Genomic DNA, 15,190 nt, shown 5'->3' on the forward strand with positions numbered 1-15,190 from the left:
CAGGACAGAGGGCCTGGCAAGGGACAGCGTATAGTCGTTCGGAGAGAAAAGAGCGAGAGAGAGAGAGAAATGGGGTTTACGTCCGCTCAACACAACTAGGTCATTTCGGGACTAACATATGGTTTTTAATTTTTATTTCAATATTTCGCTTGCGCATAGGGGTCTTTAGCAGTGGGGGGAAACCGGAGGACCCGGAGAAAACCCACGAGGTTGGACAGGCGACCACCCTACTCCTTGTCACGTACAACCGGGGAGTCGTTCGGAGGGCCACGGGGAATAGTTATGATCCAAAGCACCGGTGGTAGACCATTCGGCTACCCGACCCCACGCATTTAAAAAGTGCGGATAAAAAGATGTTCGAGTAAATTATGTCGTGATTGCTAGACTGCTGATATTTCTAACCCCTTGATATGGCATGATATAGATTGTTAACACATAAAGAGTTTTAACTCGAGTATAGCATATCAAAAAATCCATATTCTTAAATAATTTATTTCATATAATATATATATATATATTTTTTCATGCGCAATGCAGACCCATATCACAGCCCAAAATTAATGCCTGATAATAAAACGGAACGAAATCGTAACATCTAGATTGTTGTATTTCTGTGTAGCCATTTGATGTGATATGAGAGCGATACTATAGATTTTTAACACTAGAGTCAGAGATATGACTAACACACAAACAAGATAAATGACAAAAGAACCGTCTATTGACATTAATACAATTTTATTCATTACACGAAACATCTGCAAATATCCTTCTCGTTCCTATAAACAATACTTGTTGACAGAAGCCACGTGTACGGCCATTTTTATAAACAGGAGAAAATATAATTTGGTCAGCGATCCCTAGAGTAAACCTTGTTAATTGCCCCCTAATTTTCCACGAAAGGAAATAGGAGAATCAAGTGATGATGAATGAACACTTAACCGTTTAATTCTCACGGAAACAAAACAAGCACGTGCTACAAAGGTAAAGGTGATAATTAAAATGGCTGATCATTTTTTCATTAATCATTGGGATTGTATATAATTTGGTTAATTAATATCAGGCGGCTAAAAGGCCAGAAAACGACAGGAAATATTGAAACTGATCCGGAATTTTCGATTCTTTAAATCGCCTTTTTTGTCATTTTCAAAGATTTGCGAACTTTAAGTCTAGCTCACAGCCCGCCGTAAGTTTTTGACATGCACGGGTTATAGGGTTTGGTAACTCGCAGACCCGCGGGGGACACGGTGCCTATTTGGGTAAGACACTGGCTCGCTAGCCTGGAGGTCGGGTGTTCGATCCCTGCATTGGCCGAGGGCCTAACAAGAACAGCTGTTCAGTCGGTCGGATGTTACGAAAAACCGAGGTCCCGTGTACACATTGGCATGTACGTAAAAGATCCCTTGACAGTTGGAATTCAATATAGAGTAGGCCGTTGTGCCGCTGTCCGGGCAAAATTTCCCGCATAGCACACTGCATGGCGTATGCCCGTCTTCATTAGCCCAGTTCCGAGCAGAACAGTAGGACGTTAAACCCCATTTCAATTCATTTCATTTTCGCAGACCCGCCGCAAGAAACCGGGTAAAAATTTTGTATTTGCAGGACCAAAAGTCTCTACGTCCAGTCTGCGATCTTCTACGAAGCTGAACACACGTAAGCGAGGCGTAAGTCTCACGCCCGAGTTTACTCAAATTTCCCCCGTAGACTGCCCGTATTAACACGTACGGCGGGTTGTGATCCAGGCTTTAGTTAAAGGCTCAATACCACTCTTGTTGTAACTGAATAATATGTCCCAATCTTTATTCTCGTCAACAAATTGTACTATTTTACAATATTCCAATTATATGATGATACAAATTTCATCTTAACACACCTAATTTAAAAAATTGGAAAAATTCAACTAAATGATTTGAAAAGCCTGACGTAAAGCTTTACAAATGTGACTTGGAGTTAAAAATATTTTTGAACCCTCTGGACAAGTAAAATAGGATTTAATGGATAATTTACACAACAGGTAGGACACTAACACATCTAGTACTTAGAATAAAGCTATTTTTTATTTTCTGGAGCTGTCAAGCCAGCAAGAGTGTTATTGTCCCTTTAAATATGTTCATTCGGGTGCCTACTGCGTAGATTTTTCGAAAAAAAAAATTTTTGTGAAACTTGTATTCGATTTATTACCTTAGTTGACTCCTCGATTAGAAGCTAGATTTATTTGGATCAAAAGTTATTAAACTTAATAATTTAGTGGAAAAAGAAGCTTAGGCGAAATCTCAACTGTTTCATTCATGTAGAAAGTTAAAGTTGATTTAAATCTCTAAAACCTCCGATGAAAAACTCTATACTTTGTCTGCAATATACGTCTTTTCTCTTCCATCTAAATATGCATTCTTTAAGAGTCTGGTGGGCCTAATAGAGAAAACGAAAGTAAAGGAAATATGTGCTTTTGCAAACTTGGTCATTTATTTAAAGGGCTAATCCCAATAATGTTTTGTAAAACTGATTAATTTTGTGTTAAAATCCCTTAAAATCTTCTACCTAAGGGTTTAGCAATTAACTCAATATTTGTGATACGTTTTCAAACAACTTAAACCCGTCAGTCTTCATCTCGAATGGAGACCGGTGTCCCAAGCTGTATTATGAGGTGTCTGGATAAAACCAGATATTTTTTTTTTATAAAAATAATGTGAACTTGAAATTTACCTTTCGTTATCTATTATCAGGTCGCCCAACGAGAAAAATGACCCGAAATCGTAAAAGGGTTACGTGTCCGGATAAGCAGTTTTGACCTTCACGTCCAAACAACTCAATATTTTGAGCTGAAATTTTGAGACAAGCTAAATACGTCATTACTCCGAATTTTATTTTTGAGACTCTGTTTAAATTGTAGACTACCGAACCATAACGAATCTTTCGGGCTGTTGAACCTAAAGAATCTTTCGGACTGTTGAACCATCTCATCTCCAAAATACGGTTATATATGTAAATTTCAGATATAATATCATAAAAGTAAGGCTGAAACTCCAAAGTAAGTTCAGTAAGTTCCCTCTTTCTCTCAGACCCATATAAAAAAACCCTCAAAATATAATTATATATGGAAATTTCAGATATAATATCATAAAAGTAAGACTGAACTTCCCAAGTAAGTTCAGTGCTAAAAGAATTGAATATGAATGTGACTATATATATATATATATACTTTTCTTATATAATAGAAAACATCTAACTATGGAGTGTCTCTGTTAGGTTTACCCTATTACACAAGTTGTCGATATATTGATATGGACAGAAACTTAGATATAAAAAAGATGGCGATTTATCCAACTACCTCTACCAATTTAATTCATTGATCGCAGATCGAAATGTCAGATTGAAGGGGATCTTGAAAATCACTCAATCCCCTTGAATAAGGCGGCTAAACCAGAGAAGCGTTGAAAAAGATTAGAGATGAAATTTAACAATAACGGTTAATGGTAGCTAGAACCCACCAAATATAACATTTATTTTACTTTATTTACTTTCACGTCAATCTCAATATCTGATGTCTACCCAACCAAACTTCTTCATTGATTGTGGTAAATAAGGATGTTCTTGAGAGTAAAATCATTAAGATTTAGCTATACTCTTAATAAAGGAACAATTCTAAATTTTGATTTTATGAGATTCTGCAGTTTTTACCCTTCGTACACTGGAGAATAAAACCTGATATAAAAATATGTTCGGCGAAATACGCTAAGAATCCAAATTGGATGGTAGTATTTGGCGTCTGATTATTCCAATCTACAGCGGTAGTATTCTCTTGTGGGATATGTTTAGCCTCGTTCATCGAGTTGCTTCATTACAAATGGCGCCCCAAAGCATTCTGGCACGCGATTCGTGCCAATTTTAAAATTTTGAATGTGTCTTAAATATTGGATACCAGAAGCCCATGTTTTCACCCTAAGCGGTAAGATAACAGCATCAATGTTTATTTAAATTGACCAATAAATCGTGTTTGCAATGTCGAAGGCTGTGGATGATAATATTGAGTTAAAGACTTGCCTCCTTTTAAGGGGAAAGCGGTGGCTCAGTGGGCAATGCACTGGCTGGATACAACGCCGGATTAACCATGGGGCACCATGGGGCACAGGCCCCAGGGCCCCCCACATTAGAGCTCCCCCCCCCCCACAAAAATCTCAGTTGCGTCCAGCCCCCTCCTCTAGAAATGCCATCATTTCATAGCACTCGCATTGATTGGTCCACTGAAATAACGCCAGAATGCGCTAATTTTGTGGCAGAATTTTATTTTTTTCTGGGGTAGGTACTTCTAAATGGCTCAACACAAGTGTCTGAAACGCCAGGAAATCACGTTTCCGGCCTCCAATTTCTGAAAAATTCCCGACTTTGGCGCTCGCGGCCACAGCTCTGCGGTCGGTGATCAGCCCCCCCCCACACGTTCCAGGCCCCAGGGCCCCCACCATGGTTAATCCGGCGTTGGCTGGATATCAAGAAGTCCCGCGTTCGATTCCGGTGTCGGCCGAGAAAGTTTCTCGAGCTTTCCCGGCGTGATTTCCCATTCACATTGGACGAAAGTATTATCATCATAGCACACTGCAAGGCGTCTGTTCATCTTCCTTAGCCCGGATGGGCCACAAAATAGAATATTAAACCACATTTCATTTCCTTTCTACGTTTTAAAAACCCATTGTTTGTAAATGGAAACGTGAGACCACCAAAGCTTATTATAACCTAAAAGTGGTTTATTTTAAGCAAGAAATATTCGCGGTTAGGCTGTGATTGAAATTGGCTTTCAAGGCAGTCTATTTCCTTGCCATTTACCCAACGGGCGGGGCACTCTGTCTAACTTAGTGGGTTTTTCTCTCTCCACCCCCCCCACCCCCATTACTAAAAACAGGGCGATGGGTCTGACAAGGACAGCTGTCTAGTCGTTCCGATGGGAAGAAAAACCGAGACCCTGTATACACATTGGCGTGCACGTAAAAGATCCCTTGACAGTTGGAATTCGATATAAGAGTAGGCCGTAGTGCCGCTGTCCGGGCAAGATTTCCCTCATAGCACACTGTATTATGTATGCCCGTCTTCATTAACCCAGTTCGGAGCAGAATAGCAGGACCTTAAACCCCATTTCATTACTAAAGACTTCAAAAGATATACCATGTTGGTCCAGAAATGACTTAGTTTGTGTTTCGTGGACATTAAAGACAATTTCACTTGCCCTTTCTCCTGTGTAACGTCAACGGTAAACACAATTTCTCTATTCTTATTTGTTATGTCGTGGGCATGGACGTTAACCACAAGTTTTCTCTTTCTCTCTGCTGTTTTCCTTTGATAAGTAACAAATTATTATTTGACGCCAAAAATAATCAACGTAATAAAATAGTGTATTGTTATACACGATTGATGAGCACGCACTTGACCCAAAGGTACAGCGTGGGATATGGCGCTCAGATAATCTGATAAAATATAATATTATTGTTTTATAATGAAATAATAACAAATAGAACGCTCTCTCTATATATCTTCATAAAACGGATTATTTCCAGAAAATTAATATCACATTGAAAACCTTTTCAATCGAAAGGAGTTCCAACCCATCAAAATATTCGATTTTCTATCTTTTGACAAAATCGTCGTGTTATTGTCGAACTGGCGAATATATGGCCATTTTTGATAAATTCTTTTTGTGGTTTTCTTAGCAAGCCTGTTCTGCTCTTTCTAATGCTATTTATATTTTGGCCCTTGTCCGATAAATTTCCAAGTTTTCCAAATATTCGCCGTGTCTTATAGCCCGTTCAGACGCTTAAGTTGAACTGGTTTAAAAAAAAAACCGGGGATCGTTAAACCAGTTTAACTTTGTCGTCTGAACGCAAATGTGGGGCAAATAAACCAGTAAAAAAAAACCAGCTCGCGACTTGTCTTCAAGAAGGCTTTTTATTTTAAACTGGTTCATCTTGGCCGTCTGAACAGGTTGGCTTAAAACCCCCGGCTCCAGCTTGCTTCGAGCATGCGCAGTACGCAGTAAACTACATTCCTGTGAAAATATCGGGCACAGGCAGCGCCAGTGTGATCGACAGAGTGCTAGAACCGAATAAAGAATATGAGGAGGTCAGAATAGTTAAACTGATTTGGATTATACTAAGTGTGAACGCAACACTATCCTGTTTTAAAAACCCCGGTGATTTTGAACTGGCTTAAACGTAAGCGTCTGAACGGTATATTAGTTATTATATGACGAAATGTGTTTCGGGCAAACTGGCGTATATACGTATTCGCCAATTAGTTAGTAGAGTATATGCTTCATGACCCACGAGACCTTGGGCTAGCAAACTGGCGAATCCTTTCAAAACATATTTTTATCGGATTGTGGGAGTGGAGTATGTTATAAACAGATCGATTGTGCTTTCTAAATGGAAACAATTCAAGGTTTTCAGGTTTTTATGGAATAAAAATGTTTGTCCAGAGTAGCACAGCAGCAAAAATGGAACACGTCCCTGTCTTTTACATATTCATTCATAATTTTCAAGTTTCTAAATTAAAAGTGTAGCATTTATAAATCCTTCATAAAAAGAATTAATATCACATTGAAAACCTTTTCAATCGAAAGGAGTTTCAAGCCATCAAAATATTCGATTTTCTATCTTTTTACAAAAAAACGTTTCGTATTTTGCTTTACACTCCAGAGTTCATGTATAAATGTTATGAAGAACAGCAATACAATTCTCATAGAAAAACAACATGGGATTCGTGGAGTAACTAAGAAGCCAATAATCCATCTTGGGTGACTGATATTTCCTCCTTTCTTTCCCAAATAACCCTTTCTCTTTTCTTTAGGGAGCCAATTACGTCTATAACCACGTCGAGCATGCGCGATCGATGGAGCGACCCCAGGTGACGGACGTGGCACATGGAATCTCCAGGCGGCCATTTTGTCTGTGAATACTTATTCATAGTCAGGAAATGAAACCCACTTCAGCAACAGAAGACGCGAGAAAGTTTTTCGCCCCTTCCTCTAGCGGGGTTAATTTCTGTGGTTTGGGAATCGATGACAAGTTTGAACGGCTCGTTTACTTGATTACCACCTGCCGACGCAATTCGTGATTACTGTACATTTGGTATTCTACTAATGGCACTGTATGAGGGCTTTTATTGATTCTACATACCAATCAACACTTTTATATTTAACTAATGAATGACAGCGGTACGAATTAGAACCCAATAAAGAATTGAATTAAACATATCATTTAGAAAAGTAGGACGAAAAAAATATTATCCAGAAAACAACTAGAACTGGTAGAGACCCTTAGGCCAAGGCTATTTAGATGTTGCAGATTCCAGAATTGTGAAAGATTGGAACGTGTAGAATTACGCGATTGTTCCCATGGCCTCTAAGACTCACCTACAGGTCAATAACACGGCTGTAGAAGTGAGTCGAAACAATTAGGCCTAATCCTACAGATTTTCAACTTTTCAAGAATAGAAAACAACAGTTCCAACCAAACTTTCTGAAATTTTTAAATTAAGCTGAAAATAGTTTTCCAGATTGCGATTTAGATATTAAATATAATGATACAAAAGGCCTGTTAGTCAACAATGCTCAGGATAATACAAAAATGCAGTTTTTAATAACAATGAAAGGAACTAAACCTCTAACGCAATTATATCCATAATATTCGAAATTCAAAACACGAATTGTGCCCTATTGACGTAAAGGTCTCGAGTGGCCTTTGTAATGAACAAAGAAAAAAATGTCCCGTAAGAATTAAAAATGGTAGATTCACAAAATTAGAATAACACAAACCGGGTGGACTGGACTAAGAGTACTCAAACAACTACCGCGAATTTCACCGAACATAATTGGTTAGAAATTACAATAACATTTTTAAAATTTGAATGTAAATCACTTGTATACACTGTTATTACATTAATATTGTGTTTTTATACCCATTTCCGTCTATTTTATTAAAGTACCAAAGAATAGAGCTACATGCCCTTTAACGGGTATATGACAGTTCAAACTTATCGCCAAAAATAATGCAACATTTGTTAAGCTATAAGTAATATCAATACTATTTTTGCAGTTCAGCTAACCAGAAAAATAAACAATATGATCAAGTTACCCTGCAGTAGCTGTTGACCGGCGAACTCTGTTGGCCTAATGAAATTTGGTCTATAAAACCATTTAGACGATTTGACGCGCTGGGATATTCTGGGCGATTGTCCTGATGTGATGAAACGTAGAATAATGTATTTAGATCAATCCATTCGTTGATGCGTCAAGGGCCTTTATAACCCACACCTCTAAGCAACACCAAATACAACCGGTACAAGACACTCGGAATATGGAAGATTAAATTGCTGTAAGTGTCCTATAAATGATAAACCATTGTTTATCGCTCTTAGTAAAAAAAAATTAAATGTTATTTTGTAATGTAATGTTAACAGGCAGTCACCGGAGATTGACAAAAAGAACAATATCATGATGTCAGGGAATTGCTACAAGTGTTGATAGAGGACACTAAAATAAACAATGATGCATTAGGAAATGGCGCCATTGAATTATGGTCTTTTATCGTTTGTCTTAAAACAGTTAGTGATACAACCATTAGTAGAATTTCTAATTCCTTTATCGTGTTTATTTATCCATCTGTGCAACTGCAACCATCATTGTTCACGCTTCGAGCATCAGTTGTTAAAGGTCGCCATGATGAAAAGGTGTAAAGATGGCGTGTTTAATTGTTATGGGCTATGAATTACTAACATCACAAGCCGTCACCTTACATAAACCCATCGCTTGCTGTATATGGGATACTAAAAAGTAGGTCCACGGCAAAGTTTTTTTTTATATTCACAAGAGCATCAAATGAGAAGTCGGGTCATGAACATACATTTTAGAAAGAGTAAACATACCCTACACAGTGTACCATACCAGTCCTCTGGAAGTTGCGTCAGAAATGAAATGAAATGGGGTTTAACGCCCTACTGTTCTGCAAGTTGTGTCAGGCAGTCAGGAAATAAGGTGCCATTCAACAGCCAGAACACCATTCTTAGCAAGGGTAGGGTCAATCTGATTACAATACAGATCTATATTTCGTTTCGTTTTTTTATACTTTTGATGGCCTACACTACATGAAGATCGGACAAGTTGTATTATAAGGTCGTGTCAGGGTCGTACGACGGCTTTTAACCCTATGACGTCAGACATTGATTAATCAATCAGTGTTGGCGTTTCTAGTGGTTTACTAGACGTCTTCGTAGCAGACGGTTTCATTGGCTTATCCCTCCCTTAACCAAAACACCGATAATATAACAACTCTTCCACATCCTAGTATAGTAAAGACAAGTAAAACGAAATTTTGAATTATAAAAAACGAAACGAAATAGGATCTCTGGTTTAATCAGATTGGGGTAGGATGTACCGGATTTAGTGAAATATTTATAAGTTCACGGCGACTGGCATTGTTTTTTTCTATGATCATTTGGTGATTTAAACCCTGGATATTCCGCTACTGTGTATAGGAGAATACAGTATTTGTGGCACCATGGTCGTGCAATTAAAAGATTCATTAATGCTTTGCAAACGAATGTTTTTTAACACATAACACCATAATTTGTATTGAAATAAATGCTTTTATCATACACAATGAAGATTAATACATATTATAATGTCAATGGTGGCACAGTTGTTCATGCGTTGAGGGGCTGGGGTATTCAACACATGTAGTTTCCTGTTGGTTCGAAGATCGTTTTAAGAAAATAAAACTACAAGACACATAGCTTCTGAAATGTTGTCCAAATTTAAAGCAGTCATCAATCTGTGAAGAAACTCAGAATAATGTGTCCTTATTAATCCACCATCTTTAATCATATTCATGTTATCAATCTATGAGTTATTTGGGGTTTTGTTTTCAGGAGTTTTTGGTTTTAATGTAGCCTACTTCAGAATTGAGCTGTGTTCATAACGTATTTATTAATATATATTATTGATTGGTGTTTTTAAACTGGAGATGTTCATGTTAACTATACAAGATATAATAAGTTATTGACTTATAGCTGGAATTGAAATGAAATGGAGTTTAACGTCCTACTGTTCTGCCCCAACTGGACTAATGAAGACGGACATACGCCATACAGAGTGCTATGACGGAAATTTTGCACGGACAGTGGCGCCACGGCCTATCCGTCCACGGGCCCATATAACTAGTGAGGGTGGGGCGGGGTAATATAAAGGTTCGGTATGGATTGCCTTAGAAAAATGAAATGAAATGTTCTGCTCCGACTGGGCTAAGGAAGATGGGCGTACGCCATACAGAATGCTATGAGGGAAATTTTGCCCGGACAGCGGCGGTACGACCTACTCTTATACTGAATTCCAACTGCTAAAGGGATCTTTTACATCCTCCCTAATGTGTACACAGGACCTCGGTTTTTCATCCCCTCCGAAAGACTAAACAGCTTCCCTTCTCGGGCCCTATGTCCTGCCCCACTGACAAGGGAAAACCAGGCCAGAAAACCCCGATGAACTTTTATAGCTGGAAGATTTAAAGTGAAAGATCTCATTCTGTTGTCTGATATGCCTACGTCTTATCATTTGCATTGACTTAAATACGAAAACAAATACACACAATAATAACGCATATTTGTCCAAAAAAAAAATCAAAACATCTAATCGAACGTATATATAATGTTGTGGTCACATAACTTTCTATTACTTTAACGCCACCATTTTTAACTTCTTTAATGATAACAAACATCGAGGCCAAGTTAGTAGCTACAGTTATTTGTTTTATCTTCTAACAAAAATAAATGTTACCTCTCTTGTCATGAACGATATACTTTCTAACCTGCGGTTTGTGTTTTAATCTTTTGAATTAATAAACTATGAATAGGCGTATATGCCTGATGCCACACTCTGGTGCCACATGGTGTATTTAAGGAGTAAATAGACTGGAGTTTTAAAGATTTTAGAAAAATGATTCATGATTTATTCACATTTTTGACCAAAAAAGGAAAAGAATGGACATTTACCCCCCTGGTCATTTTCTCACGTTCGTGAACTATTCTATTCATTCACCAATCAACACCCTTCTCTTGTAGGTTGAAACTGTCAGTGAAATTAACATGGGGTCATAGGTCAACATGGGCTTGAAACGAGTAACAGAAATAGCAGTTATTAGCATATTAACCATTCAATCTGTTAGCCAACGCGTATTTGGTAATCATTTATACCAATCGTACTAACAAGCCGCATCAAATAAATGAATTAATGTCCTACTTTTCTGAACCAACGGATCCATCAGAGAAGTTTTAGGTTCTGCCAATGGTTCTTCTCGCTATTCAATACCGACTAACAAGAGAAAACTGTTATTTTCCACCGAGAGAGAGAGAGAGAGAGAGATGGGGGTTTAACGTCCACTCGACATAAACTAGGTCATTTCGGGACTAACAGATGGGTCAATTTTATTTCACTGATTCACTTGCGTGTAGGGTAGGGGTCTTTAACAGTGCTAGGAAACCGGAGGACCCGGAGAAAACCCACGAGGTTGGACAGGCGACCCTACTCCTTGTTACGTACAACCGGGGATTCGAAACAACGCCAGTTGACTCAATGACAGGCCTTATGATACAGCGCACTGCTAACCATTCGACCATCCAACTCCCCGAAATGAAATGGGGTTTAACGTGGCTCCAATGTTTTAAAGAAGGTTCCCTTTAAACCATACATATTATGAGTAGGCCTATATATATCTTACAGACTGTGTGCCTATAGATACACCATGTTAGATCAGATTAGGAAGCCGTAATTTAATAAACCATAAAATAAGTTACATGAACAACAAATGTTGACGTATGCCATGATCGGTGATTGCTATTTCCTACTAAATAAACAAGACGTTTAAATCTGCCATCAATTTTTATTACTTTCTAAACAGCTTGGGGAACAAAATAACGATACTAATTCGATTATCGCCCCTTAGATTTCATGGCGCAGATTTCGTCTGTTCGTTTGGATTGTTTAGAATGGCGACATTTGTGATAGATTTCCAGAAGAATATAACACCGTGGATTCTATAATCGAGTTAATCTGTCGACCAGAGATATATCATTATCAGGAATGCAAGCGGGATTCAAACTGGTATATAAACACAGGAGGGCGGGAAATAAACACGATGACTATTTTAATCCGTCTTAATGCTAGGTTCCCACTATCACGATTCGTGCTGCGATTGAAATCGTGGTTTTAATCGTGGAGTAATCGTGGTGGTCCTATCAGGTCTTATCATATATTGACGTCAGTCGTAGCAGTCCTTTTGACCGTGTCGAAACGTACCCGAACGTATCTGCACGTACCGGATCGTGGACTCAATAGAGACTTTTGGCAAGCGTAAATTCCTGGTCCCTATCGCGTATCCGTATGGATTTTGAGTGTGACGTCATCAATGTGTGTGCTTTTCTCATACGTGATACGGCACACGGATACGGCAGCACGTATCGAACAGCTGTCATACGGAAAAGGTCCGTATAAAATTGTCATCTTTTTTTGCTACTTTGAGACGCAGAAATGTTGTAGCATAGCGTTTGTATTATTCATACTTTTCCTGTCTGTCTGCATGCTGATTGATCTACTTGCTAAATTTAGGGAGGTGGGACCTTGCAAATTTGTAAATTATTTTGTACTAAGGGGTATAAACTTTCTGAAATGATACATTAGTGAAATCAAAAATTTCTGCCGAATCTAAGTCGAAGAATTTTTGATAAGATTCGAAATTAATTTTTTTAATAGCCCAGCGACTTCAGTCCCTCCAGGAAATTGTAGGCTAGTACTTAGGGTGATCTTGGTAGATATCTGCCATCATGCTGTAATACATGTAGAACTAAGCTCAGCTCAGCGACGCGTAAATCTGCCAAAACTCTAAGGTTACATTGACTCAACGTATCACGTATACGATATGGATACGTGATACGGATGGGAAAAATTCCGCTTGCCAAAAGTCTCTATTAGGGACAATCCTAACGTAACGCATCGCACGACAGTGGGAACCTAGCATTAGGAAGCGATTAATTGTCGGCGATGTTATATTTTCGGACTTCACACCATATTCCTAAAGCACTGATACGGGACACTATTTAATACTCTTTAAAGATGCATTATATAAAAGTTAATATTCCTAGTGCTCGTCTTTTGTCAAAATTATTGTTCTATAAATTATTATTTAAACATGTATTAACATGACAAGCCCGCAGTAAACTGTCTGGGTCATTGGATGGCTCCGAATTAAGCAGAGTAGAACTCCACGGAAATTTAAGAGTTTACGAAAAAACAGATAATCGAGACTTAGACTCGACTATCATTAATAACAATCAACGCTTACATTTTGTGCGCGCCAACCATTCTTCGCCCCATCCGAAAGAGCTAAACTCCTATCCTGGACCGCTGACTCGGGCAAATCACGCTGAAAAATCTCGGGAAACATTCTCGGTCATCATTGGGGTCCAACCCCTGACATCTTGGTTAATTAACCCACGCCTTACTCATTGAGACACGGTGGTTCTGCCAGGGCCCGTGAGAAGGTGGGCAGCTTGGAATTTGTTTGTATACATTTATGAAAAAAATACGCTTTTACTTAGTCATAAAGTAGAAGAAAACCGGTGACTTTTCTGAATGTGGGTACCTACTGGCGTGGGTAGGATTAGAATCGGATTCTGCCATAGTCTGCGTGGGTAGGATTAGAATCGGATTCTGCCATAGTCTGGACTATCGCGCCATGAGGCTCTCGTCATCGTCAGAGTATCCGGGCCCCATTCCGTTTGAATCCTTTTCAACATGATTTTAGCTATTGAAAAAAGTTACTGAATAGTGTATGTTATGAAAAATTTTCTTTTTGGTATTTTGGCGCTTCCCCCCCCCCCCCCCCCCCGCAAAAAGTTTCGCCCCACCCTGTGAAAAAAATTTTGACCATAAAATAAAATTAGATATACATTGTCCGTCAATTTTACAGCACCCCTGAGAACACCCCCCCCCCCCCACACACCCCCTCTCGTTGCTCTTGGGCTAGTTACGACCTTTTATAAAACACATTCTGTATGAGATACGATTTATTGTCTGCGATATCATGTTGTATTTCCTTTCCTCCTGCTTTCTGTTCGTGATATGAAATAAGGTTTAACGTTCCACTGTGCCAAAAGGCGACAGGGCCAGTGTGAAGACAAGCATGCATCTAGCTACTAGAACTTAGCTAAAAACGTTAAGATACTGGGGCCTGTTTCACGAAATTTTAGCTAAGATAAATCCAAATTTTAGTAATTTGATTGGATAATATTAGATTGATTATAGTGCTTAGCCAATCAAAATTGAAGTATCTACTAAAATTTGGATTTTATCTTTAGTTAAAATTTCGTGAAACAGGTCCCTGATGTGTTGAGTTTTTATCTAGCATGTACGCCATGCAGTGAGCTACGGTGGAAATTTTGACCGGGTAGTGGCGTGTCCACCTACTCTTTATGAAATTCAAACTGCCAAGGGCCAATCGCATTTTTTTTTTTTTTTTTTTGTGGTGGTGGTGGTGGGGGGGGGGGGTCTAAGGCTATTTGCCCCAAAATTTTCTTTGTCACCCGAATTTTCAGAATGAATGAATCTTTCACACTGACTGATCAGCAGTAAATTTTCGCTAGGCCGCTACAATCACTGATAAGGATGACATCGATGCGACTTAATGAGTCCCAAATATTAACTTTTTTCTTCCGTCAAATTAAATTCTAAAACATTTTTTTCATTTATTAGAAAAATAAATAAAGACTGTTGAATTGTTTGTAGGTAAAATCATTTCCTATTTAGTGTAAATGGGTATTAAAATAAGTAAAATTCGCCATTTAGCCCGAATCAGTAACGTCTTATGAAAACAATGCACGTGCTATTGAGCCATTGATTGACGCCGCGTGATGTGACGTCACGTGTCGAAACAGTCATCTGTAACATAGATATTATAAGATCTCTGTAAAACAGATTGTCAATCTTTAACTAAATGGTGGTTGTTTATTTTTTTTAATTCATTACATAATTGCACAACAATATAAATTTACAGTATGTTAAGTAAAAAACAACTTAATGTTCCCCATTATCTGATGTTTGTCACCGAGAAACGGAAATATATATACATTGCCTATGGTAGAAGCGTTACAATAATGGTGTTTGTAT

Source organism: Patella vulgata, chromosome 4 (genome assembly GCF_932274485.2).
Source record: "Patella vulgata chromosome 4, xgPatVulg1.2, whole genome shotgun sequence".
In the NCBI taxonomy this organism is placed as follows: Eukaryota; Metazoa; Mollusca; class Gastropoda; family Patellidae; genus Patella; species Patella vulgata.